This window comes from Fringilla coelebs, assembly GCF_963513975.1.
Source record: "Fringilla coelebs genome assembly, chromosome: 1".
NCBI classification, from domain to species: Eukaryota; Metazoa; Chordata; class Aves; order Passeriformes; family Fringillidae; genus Fringilla; species Fringilla coelebs.
The window spans coordinates 86,008,869-86,034,629 of record NC_140028.1 but is presented as its reverse complement, the minus strand read 5'-3'; the positions used below and the strand labels follow the sequence as shown (position 1 = coordinate 86,034,629).

Genomic DNA, 25,761 nt, shown 5'->3' with positions numbered 1-25,761 from the left:
ATGAGCATGTGCACTCTCTCCTCCGTGGTTTGCTTTAATATGGCTCTTTAAACAACCAGCCGGTCAGTTAGGTAGGTTGTTATTTTGGTAGAAAGCTGGGCCCTTTGATTTGACAATTAAGTATGGATGCTTAGATGCAAGTTTGTTTTTTTTTATTTTCATCTCCTAGGGTGTTATTTTGTGCTACTATAGTTTTACTATCTTTTTAACCCAAACACTTCTAATTTTTTATTTAAGTGTTTCTCAAAGAAGCAATTTGGATTGGATTGTTCCAGTGCAATTACATTTGAATGTTGGGGTGTTTTTTCTCAGATCTGTAGGTGATAATTGGCATTTTCAGCTCTTCTAATTCTTGCTTAAGATAAAGTCTTGCTAAATAAAAGCTTTCCAGCTTTTTTTCCCAGCAAAACATGATTCTACTGATCTGAGTCCTAATAGGTCTGGGACAGATTTTAAAATAAAACTCTTTCTTCTCTAAGTCCTGTATAAACTCAGATTATCTTGTTTCTGTAGATCCTAAGCCTGGATGGTTTTGCATGTTTGTTTCAAACGTCAGCTATTTAAGGGCCTTCTCCAACATTAAAAGCCAAATTGCTGAAGTTGGTTTTAAATCGGATTGCTATCATTCCGTATAAGAATTTCAGGGAAAACATACTTGAAAAGCAAGGAATATTAAAGACACACAACTTTCCATTTTTAACACTCCTAAGACAGTGAAACTTATGTTGAAATATCTCTTTAATGTTGCACTTCTAGACATTTTCCAGAGAAAGTACAATCACACTGCATTCACTTTTGGAAGAGTTTCTCTTACATGTTTTCAAGAGTAATGGATAATAAATGTTATTATACAGTAACATAATAGGCAATGGAACTTTTTAACAAGAAATAATCAGATAGAAGAAAATTATTTTATCAAGATAATTTTTTTACATGCATCCCTGCAAGAGTTGATTGTTTGGGTATTAAATTTTTTTTTTCCCTAAAAAATTGCAACCTCTTTTGCTTTGCAGAACTTCTGTTATGTTTTGGTGTCATCTCACTCCCATCTGTAAAGCAAGAGATAAATGTTGTAAAAATAGCAACACTGTCTTAAAAGTTTTTCATCAGGACTATTAAAAACCTGAGCATCTAAGTTCATATTAATATTTATTTGGTGTCAAATTTCATCATGCTCTGTAGTAAAAGTTCATTCTCCCTCTTTGTTTAATTGAAGACCTAAGTAATGAAGTCATCTGATATTATTAAGGCTTTATATTTAAAACTAACCAAGCATAATATAAAGTGCTTTTATTTTTAAATGCAGAAGCACTGAAGCAAACATGAGATCTAGCATACAATTTTTTGCGAAGTTTGGGGTTTATTAGGATGTGGTTCATCTTGGCATTGCTGACTTTTTTCTAGTGTGTCAGTAGAAATTAAATAATATCCCTCTTTGCTGACAATTTGTTGTTACTCTAAAATCAAATTTATATTCACTTTGCATTCTAATTTATGGTTTAGTCATCAAAGTGACCATTGAAGTGTAAGGTTCATAAATAACTGTTTGAATCAGCCTAGTGGGAAATGTGAAGTAGTGACAGATTACTGTCATTTTGTTCATGTCAGTCACTCTACAGTTTGCTGGAGTGTTATACAAGTAGCTTTATAATGCTGAAAAGCATGGAGGAACATTAATCTCCAGCTTAGACCTCCTCTGCTTATTATTTGGTTTGATTTTATTATAGCCTGGCTAACGGAAGGAACAACTCATTTTCAACACTGTTGGCAGATATTTTTGTGGGTGTGTGTTTACTGCATAAACAACAAAATTTTGTTGTTTACACAGTAGTTGTTTTGCCTTTCCTGTAGAGAAGGGTGTTGTGAGAAATGCATTGTCACAAATAAGTGTGAAATAAGTTTTAAAAAGTTTTGAGGTGAACTCTGGAAGGTGTTTGAGGATTGTCATAGCAGCCATTTCCCAGCTATGCTAATATGATTTCATTTGTGAGTTTCTATTGCTATTAGTAATGTTAGTATGTTAGTGGTAGGGGAATTTGCACTGAAATGTACTGCTGCTGCTGAAATTTAAGATTTATGAAAGCCACTTTGAAGACTGGCTAATATTAAGTGTTTTGAAGTTTTCTTTATGCCATTCTGTCTCTCGGGTTTTGAACTGAAAACCTAACAGCGAAGTTCAAAAGCAGTAGTAGATGTGTGTGCTCTGATAAAAGCCTTGTTTTCCCTCACAGGATATCTCATTCTTCTGTAGTGCTTTCTCCTCAGTTTTATATTGTAGCTGGAAAATGCCAGTCGTCTTGTTGTCCAGCTAAGAAGGATTATTCTGTTTTTCTTGGCAGATCTGAGCCTTTGTTACAAATTTTACTGGTTTTAACAACACACAACTACAGTACTACTCAATAAAAGGGTTTTAATATTTCAAACACCTTTTGTTTGTCTCTTTAAATAATCCAAACTGATGAGAATCCTGGTTTGCACAAACTTTGGTCAGGGAGACAAGAGATGCACCTTGGGTGTTCAGACAGTCAGGACTTATGAATCTGCCTCCTTTACAGCTGGGTGGTCATCAGTGTTTTTTAAGGGAACAAAGAAACTTTTCTTTTGGGTCTGAGCTGTTTTTCCTTAGACTTGACCTCTCTTAAGGTTCCCTTCATGAAGGAATGTGGTGTTGATGCATGAAACCTCATTTAGAAAGGTTCCACTGATAATGATAAATACTGAGTACTTGCAGCGTTTTTCATGTTTGCACCATGTTGCAAAGTACATTCTAATCCTTGAACTATGCATTGCTTGTAGTAACTTTAGCTCCATTTCTCTTCATGAAATGCTTCATGACTATGCCTTCATAAAAGCCCACATCATACTTAGTGTAAGATTTTGGTCTCATCTTCTGACGTTTTTCCACACAAAATTCTTAGTATGGTCTTGTGCTGAAACTTGCGCAAAATAAGAACAAATCTTCTGGATCTTTTATTTTTCAGCAAGCCAAATTGCCAGTGCACCTGTGTATAGCCAAGTACTGTGCCTTCTTGAGGTGTTCATTAGCACTATCTTATCTTGGCAATATTTTGAATTTGAGTAACACTTGAATGGAAGTGGAAATTAAACTGAATCAGTGTACTAATACAGCACTCATATTATTATGAATTAATGACCATAAATCCTTAAGGAAACTTTCTGTTAATCAAAATAACATAAATATTAAATCATGTTTAATAAATATTAGCCATAAAGACAAGAAACTTCAATTATAGTTGCTATAAAAAATGAAAGGTAGAAGTACTACCCTAGTTTACTGCACCTGGTTTGAATTGACTGCTCAGCCTTTGAGCAGTAAATATTCCTATATTAGTAATTGTCAAGGTGTATGTACTTCTGGACTGAATGCATTTTGTTGAGTATTTGGAGGACTGGTACCAATTCACACAGTTGTGACTTTGTGACATTGGAATTGACTGTCTGAAGGAACTTACCAAACTTTAATAATAATAAATATTCTGGGTATCTGAACAAGTTGTGTTTATACTGCAGAGCACTTGTAGGCTGGATGCCCTTTGCAGAAGAACATTCATTTTGAAAACTCTTGTTAGTATTAGTTTTGGGCTACAGGTTGTATTTATGTCAAAATTTTATGAGTATGTAAGAAAGTTGCAAAATGCAGTGTAATGTGTTTCATTACATTGGCAGCAGTTCTGAGGCCGAGGGGAAAGAGTAGCTGGAGAAGCCATTGAACACAAGGGGCAGCACCACACTACTGTTCAGGAATGTGTACAGTATTGGCAAGTCATGTCTTCCTGCTGGCAGACAATTCTGTTGGAGTTCTAATATGGTTCATTCTTATCAGGCTTGGCACTGCAAGGAAGTTCTAAAATTACAGATTATTTTGCTGCTTTTCTTTAGAAGCTCTTTGAATTTTGTCTTTTTTGTTTCCCGGCTTCAAAATGGCAAATACCCATTTCTCTACAAAAATACAGATTTTTCTAGTATAAAATTCAGCACGGTTCTTAGATAAGAGGATTGCCCTTGGAAGTTTGCTGGGGCTTTCACTCATGCCATGTATTTTTATTTATTATAGTTGAACATCATTTTCCAGCCAGGATAGAGCTGACATTACACACAGAGAATCTTTCTTACCTCTCTGGCCATTTAGCTATACTTAAAGCAAGTGCAGACACAGTCAAGTTTTCAAATGCTTCATTCACAGTAAAAGAGTGGGTGTGAGTGGCATAATCAAACAATGGAGAAATATTCTGGTAAAACAGTTTTATCAAGTCACTGCACGATATCTATGAACTACCTATACACTTCTAAATCCTTGGATTGGCAGCTAGAACATAGAAAATGTTTGGCATGAGCCTCTTGCATTTTTCTTGCTCATAGCCTGTTGCAGTACTGGTAGTCAGTTTTTAATTGCTTTACCACATGAGTTCTCACTTGTTTGGTTCCTTACCTGCAATTACCAAAATTGTGCTGGAAGCTTGTGGCAAAGCCACAAACTGAATTCAAATCAGCTGACTCGGGGTTGAGAAGCTACTGGGAGCATTTTCCTTTGTTGGTGGTTTTCATTTTAATTTTTTTAAAATTTCAAAGCTCTTTGGGGTGATATTTTTAGGTCTTTTCCTTGGCGTAATTTAAATCCGTTTGTTATGTTCATGTTGCCTTTACTTCACGAGTGGTTTGAAAACTTCAAATACCTAATAAGAGTAACCTACCAGGAAGCATATGATTAAGGAAGACAATGGAAATCTTAACATATATTAAAATTCAGAGCTCTTGACTTAGAAAGAGACACAGATGCAGGTGAAGGAATGTCAAACATAGGATGGATAATGCCTGTCTTTAAGTAAACAAAAGAAAGCTTCAAATTGAAATTTGGAAATAGTAAATTCAAAGCTATACTGATTTTGTATTTCAGTAGGAGAGTAAATATCCATAAGGTTTTGGGGGTTGAAAAGGAGGAGGAGGAGCAATGAAAAAGGTGTCGTAGGAATGACTTTGAAAAAGGGTTGGTAAATTTAAACAGAAACCCAGCTGAATCAGAACTTGTTCTTTCACATGTTAGCAGTGATGCTGCTTTGGCCAGCTTTTCCAAATACCTTTTTCATCTTGGCATGTAGGCTAGCTTTGGAGATGTGCAACATTGGAACAGATGCCAAAAGCCCAGAACTGTCATTTCAGCTTAATTTCTGGCATCTGAAGGTGCAGGAAGTGTAATAGACATTTTACTCGTCTTCAGGTGGCATGGCTCTCCAGGTTACACCTGTGTGAGTCTCCAGAGCAGTGTTACTCCTTAGGCTTTCATTTAACTCTCCTGATGGAGAACAAGATTGTGTTTTCACAAGTGATTTGCTGCTGTTCATTTTGCTGACTAAACTACAAGTGGCAGGTTCTGTCTGCAGTATTAAATTCCAAAGTAGACTCTGCATTGAAAATAACCTTTAGGCTGCCAGCAGAGGCGATTCAGAGGTAGAATGAGGCTTTGTCTTTCTGATGTAAGAGCTTAGGGTAAAACACAGCATTAGATGTATGCAGTAACCTTTCCTAAAAATAAAGACTGCTGAGTGTTGGCCAATGCATTTAAAATACTGTAATTATCTGTCATAAAGAACTGTCATTATTTTTGTTGCATGTATTTAATGGCTAATCCAGTGAGGTTGGGGCCTTATCATAAATAGTAACAGCAGTTATATAATACATCCAGAGCTGTGAGCACCTGGTGTTCTGCACAGATGAGGGCTGTCTGAAGGACAGGAGAAGGACTTACTTTCTCGTGAGCAACTCGGTGTGGCAATGTGTCACATCCAATAAAGCAAATGCTGAGTGTAAACTTCCACATGGAAAAGAGTAAGTTTTATCAGCCTGGCTATCAGTAGCTCCTTGAAACAGTTAGGAGCATTAACCATTCTGTGCTGAAGAAAGCATCAGAAGCAAGGAAGGATCACATTTTCAGGCAGATGTGTCCCTCTGCCATTTGCCCCTTTGTGCTTTCTGCTTTGCTGTGTTTGGTGTCTCAAGGGTTTCAGCCCGGGGTGTAAGTGAATATGGTTCTTAGGGGTGGCTGCTGCAACAAAACTTCAAGGAGGCTTTTCCAAATGAGGTAACTGCAAGTGTGTGTGTGTCTTAGTTCAAATAAAAAATACTGTCAAGAGAGGGGAAGTAGAAATAAGTGCTTTAGTTCTGATCACAGAGCAAATGACTTCTGCTGTGTTTCTAATCTGACCGTGTGATCTTGCTTTGATGCCTGTCAGTCTGGTTTGCAGTGGTGCCCATTAAGGGATGGTTTGAAAACTGAGTTTCTTGCATTGAAATGTATTAACCTTTGAGCAACTTCTTGTCTTCCTTGCTGTGTGATGTCTGCTGCAGAGCAGAACATTTGTGGGCATTCTCTTTTTTTACTGAGTAGGAAAAGGAGAAGTATGGCAACCTTGTGTGTTATTTATGAATTGTATGACCTTGTAAAAGCCTTGTGTATGTATTGTGACTTATATTCACATCAGAATATTGGTTTCTCATGAGAGTCCTTTCTCAGGGGCAAACCAGTTTTAAGTACAGCTAGACCTTGAGGAAATTAGAAGGACTCCTGTTTTGAGGACTTCTAAAAAAGGGAGAGAGACAAAAGTGCTGTTATTGAAACAGTGATCTCTTGATCTCTCATTGTTTGTTGGTTGCTTTTTAATCTGTTGTAGTTTTATTTCTTTTTTTCTTGGTGTGAAAACTTTCCATCCTGATTTTGTACTGCTCATTGGAAGGAGACACTGTCAGATTTTGTCACTGCAACTGAGCAGGCACACTTCCCTCCAGGAGGAGCTTTGGCACATTTGTCTGGTGCCTCTGATCCCCAGGAGGTTCTGCTCTGCTGCCCTTGAACTGCAGTCTGTAATTCAGGATGACAATGTTGGTATTGGTACTCTTGCTGTCTGACAAGTCACCTGGTCCCATAGCTATGATAAAATGGGTTTTTTAATGACATTTATCCCCCAACCCCATGCTCAGTCATCAGTCTCTCAGCATATTACAATTTCAGTTTTTCCTTTTACAGAGGAAAATGCCAGAGTTTTTCCATTTCCAGCTTACAGAGGGAAGAGGCTCCTCCTGAAGCTACTTGCTTTCTTTTCTGGCCTTTCGGATGAACATTGCTTCTCCCCACAGCACACTGAAAATATGTTTTAAAATTTTCCCCTGCCACTCTAAATCGGATGCCTTTTTTTTGTTTCTTTCACAGATGGTTCTTTGAGTCTAAAGAATTTATTCTTTTTTTCATTCTCAAGAAGAGGGCAGTCTTTAAGGACCTCCATTTGCCTTATTTGCTCCAAGAATCTTGGTTTCATGACTGATTCGTATTTGCCCATTGTATTATCTTCATGCTTCTGTTGGTTGTCACTAAAACTTTTTCACTTTTCCAGTTTTAAAGGTGACGCTTGCTTTCTTACTTTAAAATTGCTTGTCAAAATGACAGCTGTTTATACAGTCCACCAGCATTAACTGTCATTTTACAAAACTGAAAAAAACAGTTACTCAAAAAAGAAACAACCCTCTTCATGTGCTTTTGTGTCTGGTATGTCTCCGTATATTGTAATCTTTTGGGCATCCACTGAATACCCCTGTGGGTTATCATAGACCAAACATGGTCCCTATCAACAATACCATTTGCCTGAATTTGCAGCCAGGTAAATTCACAGTGATCTACTTTTATTTTGACAATAAACATATATGTGGCCTTCACATAAAAGCTCTTTCAAGCAAAAAAGCCTTATCATTGATGTGTTATTTTACAGTTTTGTCTTTTTTGCAGTAATTCAGATTCTGTCTAGTGTCTCTGTTTTAAGCTGCTTGTATTTGAGGGAAATGTGTTTGATCCATGAAGTTGTGATGAAGGCCAAGCTTAGGGAAGAAAGTTGCTAGACTCTAATAGCAGCATGTCTGATCAGGCCCTTGGAAGTTTAGGCAGGGAAAGCTGTTTTCAAGACAAGAGTGTAGAGTGAAGTTTAATTAGTGTTTACGCAGTCTCCTTGGTACTTGGTGCATTGCTGCTGTCTTCAGCTTTGGGCTTTCTGAGGTGAGCCTGGGTTTTTTTTGGCCATTAAGAGCTACAGCTGCAGTGCCCTTCATCTTCGTGACAGGCATTATGCCAGTACATTAATTCTGAAAGCAAGTAAAAAGAAGAAGAAAGAAGGAGCTCAAACTCTTCCAGTCACAGTTAAATCACAGTTTGACTGATTCCTGTTGTTATGCTTTCTGGAGTATGTCAGATACGTGTTTCCCCTCTGAGGTATGTGCTGCCTGAATGTCCTTCCTTGGCTGTTGGCTTGGCAGGAAGTGAAGCATTACTAAGCAGAGTTTTGAACTCACCTTTGCAGTTTTGTCACCAGTAGAAAATGCATAAATGCATAGTTTAAAAGAAAAATCTGCTGTTTATGTTGCAAAAAAAAAGGTCCTGTCCCCCATCAGGGCAGTTATGAATATTGCAGTGTAGTGGCTAAATAATACATTCATAGTTTTTCTTCAGTGAGCATAATTGACTTGCTGAGCAATAGCTTTGATTATTCTTAACCATATTTTCACCCAAGTGTGTGGTTAAAGAGAACATTATGTGACCTAATCACGTAGCCTTTCACATTAATACAGCTCTTGTTTATAATTCTCTTGATTTTGTTGTTGACCCAGTACTTTGGTTCTGTGTTCAAATTATCTTTACTTTAAATGAAAATATTTCTTGTCTCACAGAAGTCTAATTTCTATGCACATTTGTCAGTAGTGAATACTTAGTGGGAGTGATTACTCTCTAACTGCTCATGCCAGTATACCTCTGGGAGGTTAATCAATCTTGTGCTTTTTAATTGACATCAATAATGTGTTTACATTTATCAATATTTCTTAATTGTCAAGTTATAACTGTGGAACTTCAATAATAAATCATACCAATGGTTAACTTCGTACGTTAGATTTTTAAGAGTCTCCTTAAGCACTTTGACATGTTGTAAATTGCTTTTAAAATGATCTATGTATACTCATGAGGAAAGAGCAGAAAAAAATTGGTATGCAAAGTCATGCTGTCAAATAATACTGCAGAACTGGCCCGTTGACAGTAGCATACCTTTACCACAGGTAGGATATGCTTTATGGGAAGAAAATGGGAGTAAGTCTTTTCAAACTGCTTGTTTTATTACTAATAATTTTGTGACTATGACAGTGCTCATACATTTGTTGTGTCATCCCCAAGGAATTGTCAGGGCTGTGACTTTTTCCATTCTCTCAGCTGTTGAGGCAAGACAGAGGACAGAAAGAATTACCAGTTCTACTGCTCCTCTGCAGAAGTAGCAGTGAGCTGTAGGAGATCAAGCTGATTTTGATGGTGCATTTCACCAATGTCCTTAAGATACTGAGGTGGAAATGAAGGAGGCTAGCTCTGTTTAAATATGAGCGTATGTTTAAAGACTTGGGTGCCCAGGGAAACAAATGTTTTGTGCACGTTCACAAAATATGCTTACAGCAGGAATTAAGGCATGATATCCAAGTCTTAAAACATATACCTTCATCATCTGCCTCGCTCTGTTCTCTGTCTCCTTTAAGGAAACAGTATTCTGAAGAAGGAAATCTGTACAGACAGAAAGCTGGCAGGATACTGACCACATTGTGTCAGTCTTACCATGTTTTGTAGGCTACATCCAAGACAGTATAAGAACTATAAACCTTGCCTAATGGGCAGTGAAGAAAGAAGATCATGCTGTTTTCTAGGCAAGTGAAAACCACTGTGAACACCAGGAACATCAAGGCTGGGTTTTATTTGAAAAGACTAAGTATTAAATATTCCAGTTTAGACTAGCAGCCATTTTGTTGACTTCTTGCAAATGTCATGTTGTAAATGAAACTTCTCCCTCCTTGTTTTGAATGAGACAGGACTGATAAGAAACAGCTATTAAACAAAATTATAGTAGTTACCAAATCCAGTTGCATTTAAAGCAAGTGTGTGTAATCAATCTCTTTTGAAGAGCAAAGCAATTCACGAGAGAAATCCATTGGCACTTTCTTTAGCGTGGCAGATTAAGTACATTCACATGCCATGTAGAGGGCTTTGCAGTAGGTTGCTTGTGTGAATATGTGATTTTTAGGTTCAAAAGCAGACATCCTGGAGTGCAGCTGGTCTGCCATGTCAGCCCAGACAGTGCTGCACAGTTTCTGAGCTAGAGGTCATTCGCATCCATGTCTAGAAAGGTAAACTTGGATCAGTATATGAATGTGTGAACGAGCACAAGTCTTTAAGAAATTGCAGCCTTTCAGCAGCATTCAAATTCTATTTGTGCTTTTGGTTTCAAAGCTACTAAGGTTCTTGAGATGTGCAAGAAACTAAATTTAGTGTGGCTGTGTGGTTGGTTGACCTTGACTGGACACCCTGGACAGCTGCTCTGTCTCCTCCGCTAGACAGGGGAGAGAAAATACAATGAAAGGCTCATGGGTTAAGATAAGCCAGGGAGAGATCACTGACCAGTTATTCTCATTGACAAACCAGACTCATATTGGAGAAATTAGTATAATTTATTACCAATCAAATCAGAGAAGGGTAATGAAAAATTAAACTAAGTCTTAAAAATGGCTTAGTTCCACTCCCCCCTTCTTCTGAGGCTTAAAATTACTCCCAATTTTCTCTATCTCCTCTGTGCCAAGGCTGGGAAATGCAGGCTGTAGTCAGTTCATCACACATCATCTCTGCTGCTCCCTTCTCCTCAAAGGGGACTCCTTACACTCTTCCCCTGCGTCACCATGAGGTCCCTCCTGCAGGAGACAGTCTTTTATTAACTTCTCCAGTGTGAGTCATTCCCATGGGGGGCAGTCTATCAGGAACAGACTGCTCCAGCTTGTGTTCCTCACAAGATCACAAATCCTGCCAGCAAACCTTCTCCTCTCCACCAGTCCAGAGGTCCTGACAGGAGCCTGCTTCCCATGGGGTCCCAGCCTCCTTCAGGCATCCACCTGCTCCAGTGTGGGGTCCTCCACAGGCTGCAGGAGGATCTCTGCTCCACCATGGACCTCCCTGGGCTCAAGGGCACAGCTGCATCACCATGGTCTACACCCCAGGCTGCAAGGGAGTGTCGGCTCCAGCACCTGTAGCACTTCCTGTCCCTCCTTCTACACTGACTTGGGTGTCTGCAGAGCTGTTCATCTCACATACTCTCATTCCTCTCTCCTGAATGCAATTGTGAAGGTTTTCTTTTTTTCCTGCTTAAATATCCCAGGGGCTGCTGCTGACCTTGACCAGTGGCACGTCTCTCTTGGAGCCAGCTGGCATTGGCTCACTCAGACGCTGTGGGAAGCTTCTGGTACTTTCTTAAAGAAGCTGTTCCTGTAGTCTCTCCTCCACCAAAACCTTGCCACAGGCTGTTAGCATGAAGAACATAGCATCTTGTATGAATGGAATTAGGAAAAAAATTATTTTTATTCACTGTTCTCCACAAATATATTTAATGCCCTCATAGCCTGAAGTAAAACTAGTTCAGTTGTCAGGTTTTCTGGTACTTTGGAGGAAGACTGAAATATTTGCTACCAGGTCATCAGGTGGGATGTGTTTTCAAATAAAAGTGGGCCTGGTACAGGAAACTTGTGTTTCAACCTTCTTCCATTTCTCAAACATCCTACATTGAGTGTATACAGCGGGCTACTGAGAAAGTAAGAAGTGTAATTAATATCCATAATGTATATTCTCATAGGCTGAAGAGAGGAGAATTCTTTCATTCAAAGGGTAGCTGAACAGATTGAAAGCAAGTATCTGGACTTGGGTTCACACATTTATGCTGACTAATATGGGTGATTGAGAGCTCAAGGTACTCTGGAAGTCACAAGAATGAAAGCTACAAAATTATTTAAGGATTCAAGAACATGTTCTTTTTCCTTCTATTACAGTTTCATATTTGAATAAGATCAATATAGTGTAAAAGTAGAACTTGTGGTCTTTTTCATCTTTTGATAAAGTACAGGCCATCTGTGATTCTATTCTTTCCTATATCTTCAGCTAAAAGGAGAGTAACTTCATGCTGGAAATCTTTCTTTGGGGAAGCTGAAGAGCACTGTGGAGTTTCTCATTGTATTTTATATTTTTCACAGGGGCTTAGCATACGCATCTCCTGTTGTAAAACTGAAAGCCTTGGGTAGAGTAGTGATGGGGCTTAAGAAGTACCCAGTAAGCAAGTAACCATATGGCTCCAAACATGGAGCCTTTCATAGAATAACAGAATGGTTTGGGTTTGGCAGGACCTTAAAGACCATCTTGTTCCAATCCAAGCCCCCTGCCATGGTCAGGGACACCTTCCACTAGAGCAGTGAAGCTCAGCTAATCAGAATTAGTGATGGTACTTCTAATTTCAAATGTTTATAACAGTCTACACTTAAAAATTTGTTTTTTGAAAACACTACACAACTTATGCTGTTATATGCAAGTCAGTAGTCAGTTCATACCTGGCCCCCTGACAGGAGGACAGTTGATCTGGAAGTAGCGACAGATAATTTGGTTTAGATCAGGTCATAGTTTTTTTATATCCGTGTAAGGTAGTTAAATCCATCTGCATAGCTTATTAGTTTTATCAGTGCTGCTTGATTTTGGTTTTTTGCTTTTCACCTTTTTTTAAAAAAAAAAAGTTCTTTATTTGACTTGCTGGCTAAGGCTTTTTAAAATGTAAATAGCAGTCTTGTACCTCTAATACAGAATGCTGTGAAGCTGAGAGGAGAACCTGACCTACTCTTACGAAAGAAAACAAAATTGAGGAAGGGTGGAACATAGGAACAGAGAGATCCAAGGTTTCCCACAGTATAGTAATGAATATGACCTTTAATATTGAGGCCTTTGGATCAAATTTAAGTTGGCAATAAAATTTTCTAATAAATTCCCTGCTGAATCTCAGAGGTTTTTTTCCTCAGATTTAATTCAGTAAGGTCACAATAAAGCAAGTGCTGTCTGTGCTATTGTAATTGCTCTCAGCAGGCTGATAATGTTATAGCAGAGAAGTACCAGCTACTGTGCTTTTATTCTTTTCTTCAAGCACTCTCCTTCCTCCACGCTTGCTCCTCCTGCTCTCAGGTCTGCCCTAAGTAGGAAGTGAAACTGTTTTAAATGCCATTTCTTCCTCATTGTAACACATTTTTATAGTGATGCTTTCCTGATTCTCTTCAACAAAGGGAATAAAATTATAGCCTGTCTTACTGCAGAATGGTTGGAGGCTTGTATTTCCTTTCCTTAGTTTTCATCCCAATATACTTTAAATTCAGCCTCTTCAGTTCTTAAAGACTGGTAGTTCTAAACATGCAATGCTTGGTTCATTTTGGCTTAGTGGTTTTAGGATTGTGGAATAGATGTACGGCTAAATGAGTTTCCCTTAAACATAGGGAGAAACACTTGAATACCCATTATACTGTGTTTTATCTTAAAAAATGACAAATCACAGCTCACCATAGTGAGGCAGTTGTAGTTTGGGTCCTACACATCTTTTGCAGCTTTCAGAAGAGTGTTGTTTGTTTCTTGTATGAGTGCAAATTTATGCTTATCATGCTACTGCTAGACCTGTTACTTCTGTGTTGGAGGTAAATAATGCCCAGCAAAATGCTGTGATCATGGTTCTCCCTGAAATGTGACTGTGAGAGACTCAGGGCAATTCTGCATGAGTTTCCAGATGCAACATCCTCCTTTTCAAAATCAGACAGTCTGTCTAAAATGTCAGCTTTCTGTCTGTAGTGGTGCAGTTGTGTGTATCATAGCTGGTCCTTTTCTAACAAATGAAGAGGTATCTTAGAACTCTGCAACTGGCTCACATGACGGGGCCACAATGGGCCGGTCTTTTAGGTATGGGGCTAGATAAGCTTTTGTTGACTGTGGGCACAAAGTAAAAGTTAATGTTCCTCAATGTAACTGGTAGCTCAGGCCTTTGCTGTTTCAAAGGCCCAGTCTGGACCAACCATTCCTATTTGGTTTCCAACACCTTAGCTGGCTTCAGATTTCTCCATCTCCACCCTCCTGGTCCATCATCTTCTTGCACTGTCTTTCCCTGAGGCCCAGAATTTCTTACCTGAAGTGTCATGCACAAGACACGTGTGTGTGCCTCTGGCCACATGCCAGCATTTACTGCCCAGTGCCTGTGGCATTCATTGCCGCTAAAGAAACTGGTCTCGGCAGAGAAGAAGATTACTGGTGTGGATATTCCTCTGCTTATGAACGTAGTCAGCTAACATATGTTCAGTAGGATATGTCCTCTTGCCCACATGAGATTGATTGGAAATTAGGAGCAACAAAAGGTGTTTTACAAAGGTACTTCCAGATCTGAAATGCAGGCAGCTGTATTCTCCTGACCTTCAAGCTCCATGGCAAGCAGAATTGATCAGAACGTAGACGGTTTTGATATTGCCTAGCGTTGCATACCTGTGCTAAGTCTGGTTCAGTAATTAAAAACAACAGATTAAGATCTTCAGCCATAACATTTCACCTGCTTAGTTATTGCTCATTGTTTGTTCTGGGTTTTTTTAACTGCTCTTGATGTCTACTCTCAGCCATGAATCATATGGTGCTGGTAGGATGTATAGCACAGTGCCAGCATGTTTGATGAACTAAGTGAGAAAAACCATCACTTCTGCAGTATGTGGAATCTCTCCCAGCTACCATGCAGGCATGTGACAGGAGATCATTCCTGATCAATAAGTGTCCATTGCTTTTTATGTAGGACATACACATTTTAGTTTATATATCCTTCTGCTTCCAGAGGAAACTTAATTTCCAGCACTAGAGATGCAATGCAGCTACTTGAAAGCAGAATGGTCCTGAGCTGGAATGATGTCACTGACCTGAAATACTTCAAAAAGCTTGATTCTGAAGCCTGCTGTGGTTAGAGCTTGCAGTTTCTGAGATAGGTTAACACTGCTGTGAATTGTTGTGAGACATGATCAGACTTTTGCTTTGTAAATTAAATAATGAAGCGTTTGTGTGTGAGAGTTTCTACTGTAATTGGTAGTTAGACTGTGCTTTGAAAAGATCAGAGTCTACATCACATGATGGTAGGATCTGGAATTTGTTTTGCAAACTTGACTTTTAGTCATAGAGACATGAAGTCTTCCAAAGTCCAGGTTTGATTTATAATACTTCATGTTTTAACTGTACAACAGGAGTGAATAGTCAAATAGCCCTTTGGGTAGCATGATTTTTTTTTTTACTAAATTAATAATTGGGCTTGAGTTCTTTAGATAAAAGCTCCTGTGGTTGAGAGAGACTTTCCCTTAGTTTTCCCGTAGATCTCAACTGTGAAGAAGTGGTAACTTGCTTTGAAGGATTTTGATAAAGCAGCAAAAGTAAAACCTATCATCCTTCCCAGTTCTTGGCAATTTACATGTATGAGTAACCATTATCCCAGGACTTCTGAAGTGCTGTATCAATTGCAATAACATTTGTGAATCAGTCCACTTTCAGATGCCAAATGGCGTGTATTTAACACTTATCAGCCTAGATATAACATTTTAAAATACTGCCACTCTTGCAAAAAATTCCAATTCCATATACCAATTTTACCCTCACTATTAAAATCATACCTCAAAATGCACAATGTGGGATATGGGATATGAATTCAGTGATTAAAAAAAAATCACTGCAGCAAATATCTGGGATTTTTTAAAATCAGTGGTTTTTAAAAATTTCTAGGCAGAATGTCTCTTATTGTGGTAAATAATAGAAAGTTTCATCTCCCTTGCTCAGAAAGTAGGACTTGACTAGATTTGATATTTTGTCTTGAATTTTAACCTGTGATATTATTACATTATTTATAAATGTTCCTCTCTTTACTACTCTGTCTCTAAAGACTGGTATTCACAGCTGTCAGAACACTTTGGTAGTAAAAACCATTAAATACTTCCCAGTCCCATGTAAAATTTTTTAAAGAACTGACAACTTCATATCATGATTCAACACAAGGAATCTTTCAGTGCCATTTGATTGGGGTGAAAATAGAGGCATTTCAGATTTCTGTTTGTCTTATTTTTTTATAGTGTTGGATAAGCAGGACAGTTGGTAGAAATCACATTGAGGAGGGAAATGGAAATTCTATGTTACTGAGGTCCATTTAAGCAGTATATGTTTTGGAAATGTTTCTACATTAAAAGAAGCAATTGCATGTGTTCCTGATTTGGAGATGCTAGGGATTTGAACAGATAAGGCAGGCTGTCAAGTCCTGCATCACTGGACTTCTATGTTTGGTATCATGGCATGACTGTTAATCCTGGCATCAGTGGAAGGTGAAAAGCAAATAAAGCTGTAAATATTCACATATTTTTTTGTGTACTCAATCCTCATAATGAAGAAGACTGCATACAGAGATTTTATCTCCACTGGAGTTGATCTTGCAATTCTTCTCTTGTCTTTAATGGCTATGAGTCGTCTGTCCTTACTCAGATGCTGTGCTCTCCTTTCTTTCAGGTGCTCTATGTATGTGCTTAGCCGGCTCCAGGTGATTTCAAACCTTAATCTTGATCCTTATTTTTCTTCAATCCATGTTTTAAAAAATTAAAAAAAAAAAAAAAGCTAGAAGAGTAACTTAGGGTCAAAAGAAGATTTCTGTAAGAGGCAGGACTGTAATTCCTGAAATAGGAAACCATGTCTGCTCTGATCCAAGTGGCTGTTCTGCCAGTCTATGTCTCTGGGTCACATTTGTATTGGTTTTGGATCAAGTAACATAGCAAGTGCCAAAAAACCAAGAAGAAGAGAAGGAGCTCATGACATTTCTTGCATTAGTTTTCCTTTTTTTCTATTATCACATTCAGGAGACTGTGATCCAAATGATGATGAAATGCTGTTTCCAGTGTCCAGAGATAAAAATCACACCCTTAATAAGAGTCTGTGCTGTGTTGATATACTAGGCCACTTTCAGAAACATGGGGGTTTTTTTCATTTTTAAGTGAGTTTTAGATGTGATTCAGACTTTGGAGGTATTAGCCTGTTTTAAAAGCCATTATTGTTGTTTGTGAGGGGATAGAATGTAAGAAAATAACGATAATGCAGAAGGTAATCTTGCCTCTGAGGAGTTGCAGCTGTACTAATTGCCAAAGATTAGGAACAGGCTGCCCTTAACAGGCCACAGCTGTGTCCAATGAGGATGAGTGCTATAAAACAGTGGGTTAGGTGATTGAGGAGGAAGTAGGAGTTTTTTGGTTGTGCTGGGGAGAAGAAGGAGTCAGTGCTGTGAGGAGCTGCCCATGAGAAATCACCAAGAAGGTATGGGAGCTTCACAATAAGATGACAACAGTTGTTCAGCTGCTTGTGAAAGCAACAGGCAATTTTGGGAGGCAGGAATGGAAATACCACTTTTAAAATATTTGTTTGGAGTGTGTTGCTATATATTTAGAATTAAGCATTTCTTTGCTATCATAGCAAGTACAACAATGCACTAAACTTGTGATTTCTAGAAATACTTAGTCTGTTCTTGTTAGCAGACTGTCCTCTTGTGCTGTAGATGTCAACACGTGTATTTTGGCTTGTTTCTGCCATTTGTTGCTAATGCAAATAAAATGCTAGATGCTTCCAGTTATCTACTGGAAGGAGGTACAAGACAGGCAGCAAAGCAATTCCAACTGCCTGGGATAGTGAATGATACCAAAAGTGCAGGGCAGTGACTACACGATTCAGGGGGCTGCTCCCTCCACCTCAGCAGTTTTCCTGCTTCCCTGCCCTGCAGAAGGCTGCACTCCTCACATGGTCCCACATCTGCTGTCTCCAGCACTTCTCTGGAGGGAATAAAGAGCAAGTTGTTACTCCACAGTTAGAGCCAGTGATTGTCTCTGTATCCCAGGGCTCAAGCATGAGATTCTGAGAAGGATGTGAGAAGGATGAAGAGGATGTCAGTACCACATGGTATTTTGCACGTGGAGTGTCCTTTCTTGACTCCCTGTGTGATGAACTTCTTGTTCCCACAGGGACCACACCAGAGGAATGAAGGAAATTCCCCCTCATTACAGTTCTACCTTGCAGCTTCCTTGAGACCTAGAACCATAACTCCAAACTATGTGATAGTCCTACTGTGTTTAGTTGAGGCCATGATTTTTGTAGGGATATTGTGGAAGATTCAGATGCTTTTTCTATCGAAAACGTGTATTTAGGGGGATTTGATTGTTTTCAGTATTTTGTGGGTTTGGTATCTTGATGAATTATTAGTGCTAGTATTTGATTGCATTAACCATTAGCTAAACTCAAACTTTCTTTTCATCAGAAGTCTTTTAGAAAACAATGGCTAAGGCATGTCATGCATTCTTCTCCCCAGAATTTTCAAAAGCATTGTAAGGGAGAGTTATGTGTTTGCTGCAGAGCCCTTTCTCAAGGGAACACATTTCTTTCTAAGCTGTCTTTAACTAGAAGGCACAAGGAGGTGTTGTTATAACGTTTCTCTTAATAAACAATTGAGGGTTTTTTACTCATGGTACAAATACTTGCTGGCATAGTCTTTTCATTTGGAAGCTTGAAACCCACACGTAAGGGCAGTGCTTCTGTGACACAACTTCAGAGCAAATATAGACTCTTTTGCAGTAACTTACACTAAATGGTAGTCACCATGTAGTGAAACAAGAGGCTGCATGGAGAGCAGAACATGGCTAGAAGAACATGAGACCAGAACAAAGGTCTGTCCTGAGATAAAAGAAAACATTTAAGAAGCATTAATGAAACTTAGCAAGGATAAAATAGTATAATCCCTTTGCCCTGTAGCTGAGTGAGAAAGCAGTGCATATTTATGCTTATTCTTTTTGGATATCCAAGAAACTTGAAAAGGTTGAGATAGTCAAGACAAAAATTTTTTAAATGACCTCTTAATTCTGGTTCTGCCACATACTTCAGTCACATAGAAAATAATTTTTGCTTTTTACCTTTACTTGTCTTGAATTCTCCCTTTTTTAAAGCAGGTAATTCTTCAGTCGCACATATAACAAAGTTGTTTTACTGCTCACTTAATATGAAAATGCTTTTTGGTGTGGGGTGCCGTGAATATATTTTTCAGTTAGAAAATGCCTTTTGGATTTTCAGCTTTGCTTCAGAGTTTTAGTTTGCAGAAATTTGGATTCAAAGTTCATTTGATATATTGTAAGTAAGGAAATTAAAGCATTGTGAACCATACTGTTAGAAGAATGAACAGTATCTTACAATTGCCACTGCACAGATAGTGTCAGGCTGGAAATGTTATTCATTCTCCAGTTGATCTCACATGTAAAGATGGTTTTCAGTTGACCTCAGTAAGAAGGGGCCTGAATTTTGCCTCCATACAATGTTCTGTTCCTGAGGTTTCTGTTCACCTTTTCAAAGGATGTACGATTGGGCATTAGGCATCTGTCTAGCTGGTTATTGAGTACAAGCAAAGTATATTATGTCTCTGCAGCAAATTGAACCTAACTTTTTCCCACCAATTTAGTTTTCATTTCATTTAGAGGATCTTAAATTGTTTGCTGTTATTTTATATATCAGTTTGTCAGTATATCTCTTTGTACTGTGTGTATGTAAGGAGAAAATGATATTTTGTAAGCAAAATTTGATGTTTAAATTTTATTGATGGCACATTGCAATTAATTCTTCTGGAAATTGATAGTTTTTCTCTTTTTTCTGCTTTTGCTGGAGCTGGGTTGTTTGTGGGTTTGGGGTGGGTTTTGTTGTAGTTTTGGGTTTGGGGAGTTTCTTTCTGGGCTGCCCTTTATGAGTCATGCTCTCATTAATTTTATTTAATGCTGTGTCAAGACACCTGCAGGACTGGAGCATTCTTTAAATCCAGGGGCTTTTTATTCTTACTATTTGAGCTTCATTGAACACTTAAACAGTGTTTTAAAGCTGCAGCAAATTTTCTGTAGTTTTAGAAAAAATTATTTTGGTTGTTGACAGTAATTTTCTGTGTCTGGCTATGAAATTCCTCTAAGTTTCTGCCCCTAATATGGTTTAAATAGATTTAGGCAGTGGTGTATGTATTGGAGGTATCTTTATTTATCAACAGAGAAATCACATGTTAAAAAAACATTTAGGAAAATTAGTGGCTCTTTTTTGAAGGAATATAGAAATGGTATGTAGAGTGACTGAAAGTGGCAGAAACGCTTTCTGTTTCATTGGAACACAAGCCTAAATGATTGGCTTAAGAGTGAAGTTAATATAGTCTGCTTTTCCTTTAGAGAAGCAAATACCCTCAGTAATCTTTTTTTAGGTTACATGACATTCTTCGTTGTCAAAAGATTGACTCTTTGGTGTCCTATGACATCTTGATATTTAGCATACTAGTGAGACTCTGAATTCTTGCAGACCCAAGTATGGAAAGTCAGGTAAGTGGCATTTTTCTTTATTATATTGCACAGCTTTTAAGTTACACACTGTTGCTCTACAGATACACTGTAAAACTGATGAAGGAGAAAAGCACAATATAATAATATTTAAAAGCCACTTACCCACCTTTCTGTTTGTGCATGGCACATTCAATGCATGATGTGGTAGGCATGAAGCCCCTGGAGAGTGTACAGTGGGACATACAGCTGGTTGAGAACTGAGTCAGTCTGTCCTGTGTGTATCTGAGGCACAAAAGGACAAAACACAAGGGCAGCTGTTACTCAGCTTCTGAGCATTGAGAGCACTGGTTGTTTGCTTTGGTGCTGTTTGACCACTCATGTTCAAACTCTGGTTTTCTTAAGGCGGAAGGCCAGGTAGTATAGGCTGGAAATCACTGCAAAGCTGTCCTGGTTTGCTAGTGCCAACACCCTTTTCCACTACCATATCAACATGCATCACCAGTGACTTATTTAGCTTACAGAACTAAAAGCTGCTCTTAACAGTAGTATCTTGTGGACTTCAGTTTTGTTCTGTACCTGCGCTCCAGTAACAAAGAAACTTTACAGCAAGGGCTGAGACAAACGAAGGATAACATTATTGTATAGCTACACAAGGGGCTAGGGAGCTGGAGTAGAAATAATGTTACATAGTTTTATTGTTCTGTAAACAATTCCCAAATACCAGTATTGTTTAAAAAGTAAATTCTATGTCTGTAAATGACGCAGAGCAGAAAAGCAGTGTTTAATTTGATCGTGGTATGTCAAACCTGTGATTTAATTTCTTCTCTCTTGAAAGTAATCATGTGACCACTGTTGTATATGTTACAGATTATTTTTCATGCAGAAAGTGGCATTTAAGTAGTATTTAGGATAGATTTCTATCCATAGCAGCTTTTAGATTTTGACATATTTGTTCTAGCATTAGTTTTTAAGACCAATGTATTGTAAATCTCTTTTAAAACAAAAGGTGTTTTAATTTATGGATGTCCACTGCATGCCCTACTGGATCTAGGAAGAATCTTGCTCATGCTTCATGGAAGAAAATACAGCTTTGGGAATAGTTAAACACTGGAATTTCAATCAACATCCCAACATCGTATTTTTTTCTGAAAACCTTTGCAGGGTAAGAACAGAAATTTGACTAAAACAACTCCATAGTCTTAGCTGTTGTAGAATCATCACTTGCCATAAGAAATTAAAGTTGTGGGTGTAAAAATGCAGTGTATCCATAAGGTTGCACCAGAGGCAGGATTTGTAATTCCTAAGTTGTTTCTACAAAATTCTTTCTTCCCAGTGGAAGTAAAAATTAAGGTGTACTCTTGAATTTCAGTTTGTGGAAAGCTGTGCATGTTTCATCCCAGTTGCAGAGAATCTTTGACAAGGCAAGAAAAGTGTTTTAATATCACCTTCAATGCCACCCTTGCCTGTCATAATGAGAAAGATGCCTGTTTGGTGACTGCTTTTTCCCAGCTCAAGCCAACTGCCTCCAGCTAGACCTTTCTTTGGGAAGATCAATCACCAAATTGCATAGATATCTCTTGGGAAATTCAGTGTGTGAGAGCAGTAAGCACAAGCATCAGTAAAAATTCCCTATTTCAAATTTTTCACTGACTTTGAAAGATTTGCTAGTCATCCTGGTAATATTTAACAACCATAAATAAAGAGCACATTTTATGACTTAAATAAACAGCAAAGCATTTTTATTAATTATTAGGCTTGAAAACAATTTTTTTTCTCATATCTAGGATTGGTCCTCCAAATAGGTTTCTAAGTATGTTGTCCTGACAATATAGGTAATTTATGATACAGCCAGAGGTGTAATAGTACTGTGAATAAAGAGAAGCTTTTAGCTTCCAGGGATACAAAGTGTTTTTCATCAATATTAAGTAAACTTTAATGATTGAAGGAAAGAGCAAAGTGGAGGACAGTCCTTTATACCCTGTCTAAACTGGCCTACAGCCGCATTCATGTTTATAACAGATTTAGCATATCTAAAATAACAGTAAGGAATTCCTCCTCTTTTTCCATACCTTTTTCACAACTATTTAAACATACATGTAACTAAAAGGGTAAAGGCTATCTGCTTATTTACTGTAATTTACAGGACTCATTAAAGAAAAATGGAAAGTAACTGTAATCACTGCTGTTTGAAAAGTAGTGATAGATGGCAATTGAATGGTTTGAGGCTATTAATTGCAATGAGATTGAAATAACTATATTTCAAGCACCTGACATCAGAGGTATGTCAACTAGTACAAAGACAAATTGGACTGTAAATTATTAGTAAATCTGTACTGAGGTGATTAAACCCACTTATTAACTGTCAAATATAGGTACTATTTCAAGTTGCAACTCCATCATTTGTGTGCTGGAAAGGGAGTTGAAAGGTAAATTTAGGGGTTTTATGGGAATATTTGGAATAACTAGTTACTCTTGAGACTGAGCATTTCCTGTGCTTTCTACTCCCGTAATGAATTTTTGCTCAGCCTTCAAGTTTTCACAGACCACCGCTGGCCTTTCCGGCTGACTGGAAGATGATCTTGAGAGGAAGGAAGCCACTTCTCTAAGGTGGACTTACTAACTTGCTTAACCACATGGGGGAGATAAAAAACAGCAGATCCGAGCAGCCTTCACACAGGTCACAAATACAGTTATGGCATCCTCGAACTTCCACTTCAGGGTCTGCCATTGCCAGGCAGTACTGCTCTCAGTAAAGCAATATTTTTTCCCAGTACAATGAAGAAAATATATTGCACTGCATGGGTCTCCTTTGTAATACCACCCTGTGCCATTCTTCTTATCATTAATCAAATGTTGCTTACTGAAACAGATACAGGATTGCTTAATGGTTTGCTATTGGATTTATTGAACTTTAAGGAATGACAAATGGAAACAGTAGAAGCTGAGGAATAGTTCAGTAGTTTAAAAAAATTCCTATCAACTTGTTTGTGTAGCTGCCAAAAATCACCGTGTGTTTACACCCTCACATGCACATACAGATGCTTAAAGGATTCCAATCCCCTGCACAATATATTTTAAAAAAAGCTGAAATACGAAAGTGTGTACATTCCAAGTGGTAAAGGAAAAAAAGCAAGAGGACATATTTTTCTATTTATCTTCTACAATCTATGTTGTTTCATTCCAAGCTTGAGGCTTTCTCATTGGTATGTTGTATGTGGCATGTGTTTATTTGTAGGAGGATGTTGGCAGAGCAGTGGGCATTTTGGATAACTATTTTTTGCATTAAAGGTTTGGTTTGGTCATTTCCAAACTTGGCATTCTAGTCTTTTATATGTGCTATTAAAAGTGCAATCAACCATGGGAAATATTCCCCAAAAATGTTCTGTTGGTAACAAAAATAATAAATAGATGTAGTTCATACAAAATAAAACCTCTGTGATGGGCATCACAATTCCTCTTAAATAGCCTAAGCTGGAGCTAGGATTCAGAGGCAGGAGGGCTCCTGCTTTCATTTTTATACTCTGATATTTCCATTTTTATTTGGTTTTAGCCATTTCTTGTAGTTGAGCAGTTCTCTCCTCCTCACTTCTGCTGAGTATCTGATGTTTGGACTCTGCTCAATTGCTGAAGCAGTTTGCTCCTTTTTTTTTTTTTCATTTTGCTTCTCTGTCAATGCTCAAAAAGTGTTCCCCTTTTGGTGTTGTGACTTGTGGTATACAGTGACTTCTTCCCTTCCTCCCTGGGGCCCAGCATGAGTCTTTCCTCTGATGCTTGTAAAAGGCAAGGTCACCTGGCTGCTGCTGGGAATATCCCAAGCATGCACAGGATGTGTTGGCTCTGTGTCCAGAGATCACAGGCATCAAACCACTTCACAGAGCTGTCTGTGGGTGATGCCTTATTTAGCAAACTTCTAGAGATGCTGATTGCCTGGAAGCTCCCAGATCCCCCCTCAACATAAGCTCTTTCCTCAGGCTGCCCACTGCAAATGCATGTATGGCAAGTTATTAAAAGAAAGATTATCAGTCTTTGATGTTTAAAGTGATGTGATAGTCATTAAAAAGCCCATCATGGTTCTTCTGTTCATTAGAGAACCTGTAGCATACATTTCAGTCATCCTTAAACAAGTTGTCTCTTAAAGGAGAACTTGCCAGTTATTTCAGATAGTTCTCTCAACTAAGAAAATAAATCTATTTCAGTATCACTTGTACTCCCATGCCTACCTCCAGAGGGTACATGTGGCTGTTGCCTGTCTTTTTTACCAGAGGGACTTAGAGCATTTTATGTCACTTTTACTTACTGCATCACAGAAACCTCTGTTTGCATCCTTCATGCGCACTCCAGAATCGTTTAAGCTGATGAAGAAGCATGAATCATCAGTCATTTCTTTACAATTTGGTGTTGAAACGGAAGTCCAATGTCCCTGGAAGTTGCAGCATTTTACCAGTGTTCAGCTCAGGAAGGAGTGTCAGAATTTCATCCCTTCTTTTTTAACCTTGCTCACATTTTCCATAGAGCTGTGTAATTGTTAACACTCAGTTATGAAGTGTGTAGTATAAATGACATTTCAGTTAGGGTAGGACTTGTTGGATCATTATGGTTGATTCAAGTGAGTGAGAACCCTACATATAATTTGAATGTCTTTTTTTGTGGGGAAGGGAAGAGCTTTTGGCTTTTTAATGTCTTGTCTTTTAAATTAAAGCAAAGTTAATTGCCGAAGCCATAACAAGAATTGTAGGAGAGGTTTGCTGCTACCCTGCCCTATCTCACGTGGCCACCTCCCCCTGTTTAACGTGGGTGTAGCAGGCTGTCTCACTGCAGGTGAGGAGCTCTGAATCAGCACTTTGTGCTTGCTCAAGGCTCATGTAAGGTGTGGCTGTAAATACAGCCCAGCAGGGAAGGGCAAAGCTGGCTGAGAATTTTGGTCTTAACATAAAGCTCCTTTCCCTGTAGCGCATTGTTTGTCACTTAGGAAGCAGTTGTAGGCCTAACTGAGAATGAAAAGTCATCTTCTGAAGTAAATACATAGAAGGCAAAGTAAAGAAAAGTATATGTCATTCTATGAGAAGAAAGTAATCACAGCAATGCTTTTGTTTTTATAAAAATGGGTGTGAAGGGTGCCTCCTTCACATTAGGCAGTTCCCTGAATGATCATTTTTAGTCTATTTTTGCATGTCTTGGATTAAGAAAAATATTGCTCCTCATATATAGCTGTTTGTTCCAGTACACAAGGTTAGCTACCTCTTCATAAAGCTTTGATGTAGAATAAGGCAGATAGCACAGGTTATATATAGTTGTTTCTGTGCATATTGACAAATGATTGCTGACTTTGTGACAATGCATATAAAAGAGATTTTTTTTTTTTTGCATTTATTGTCTCCTGTGCTTTCACACAGATAACATACACTCAGGCAGGTATTCCTATCGATGCCCGGGCTGTTGCATCACTTTTGGGGGGGCAAATACTTTGAAGCATGGGGAGAGCTGTGGGTTCCTTCACCAGCC

At 38.3% G+C, this 25,761-nt stretch overlaps 1 protein-coding gene across 1 annotated transcript in view; it reads left to right on the top strand.

The window, feature by feature from the left end:
- The window catches only part of LYRM4 (LYR motif containing 4), an 85,953-nt gene that overhangs the window by 22,104 nt on the left and 38,088 nt on the right, over nucleotides 1-25,761 (top strand). The window lies entirely within an intron of this gene.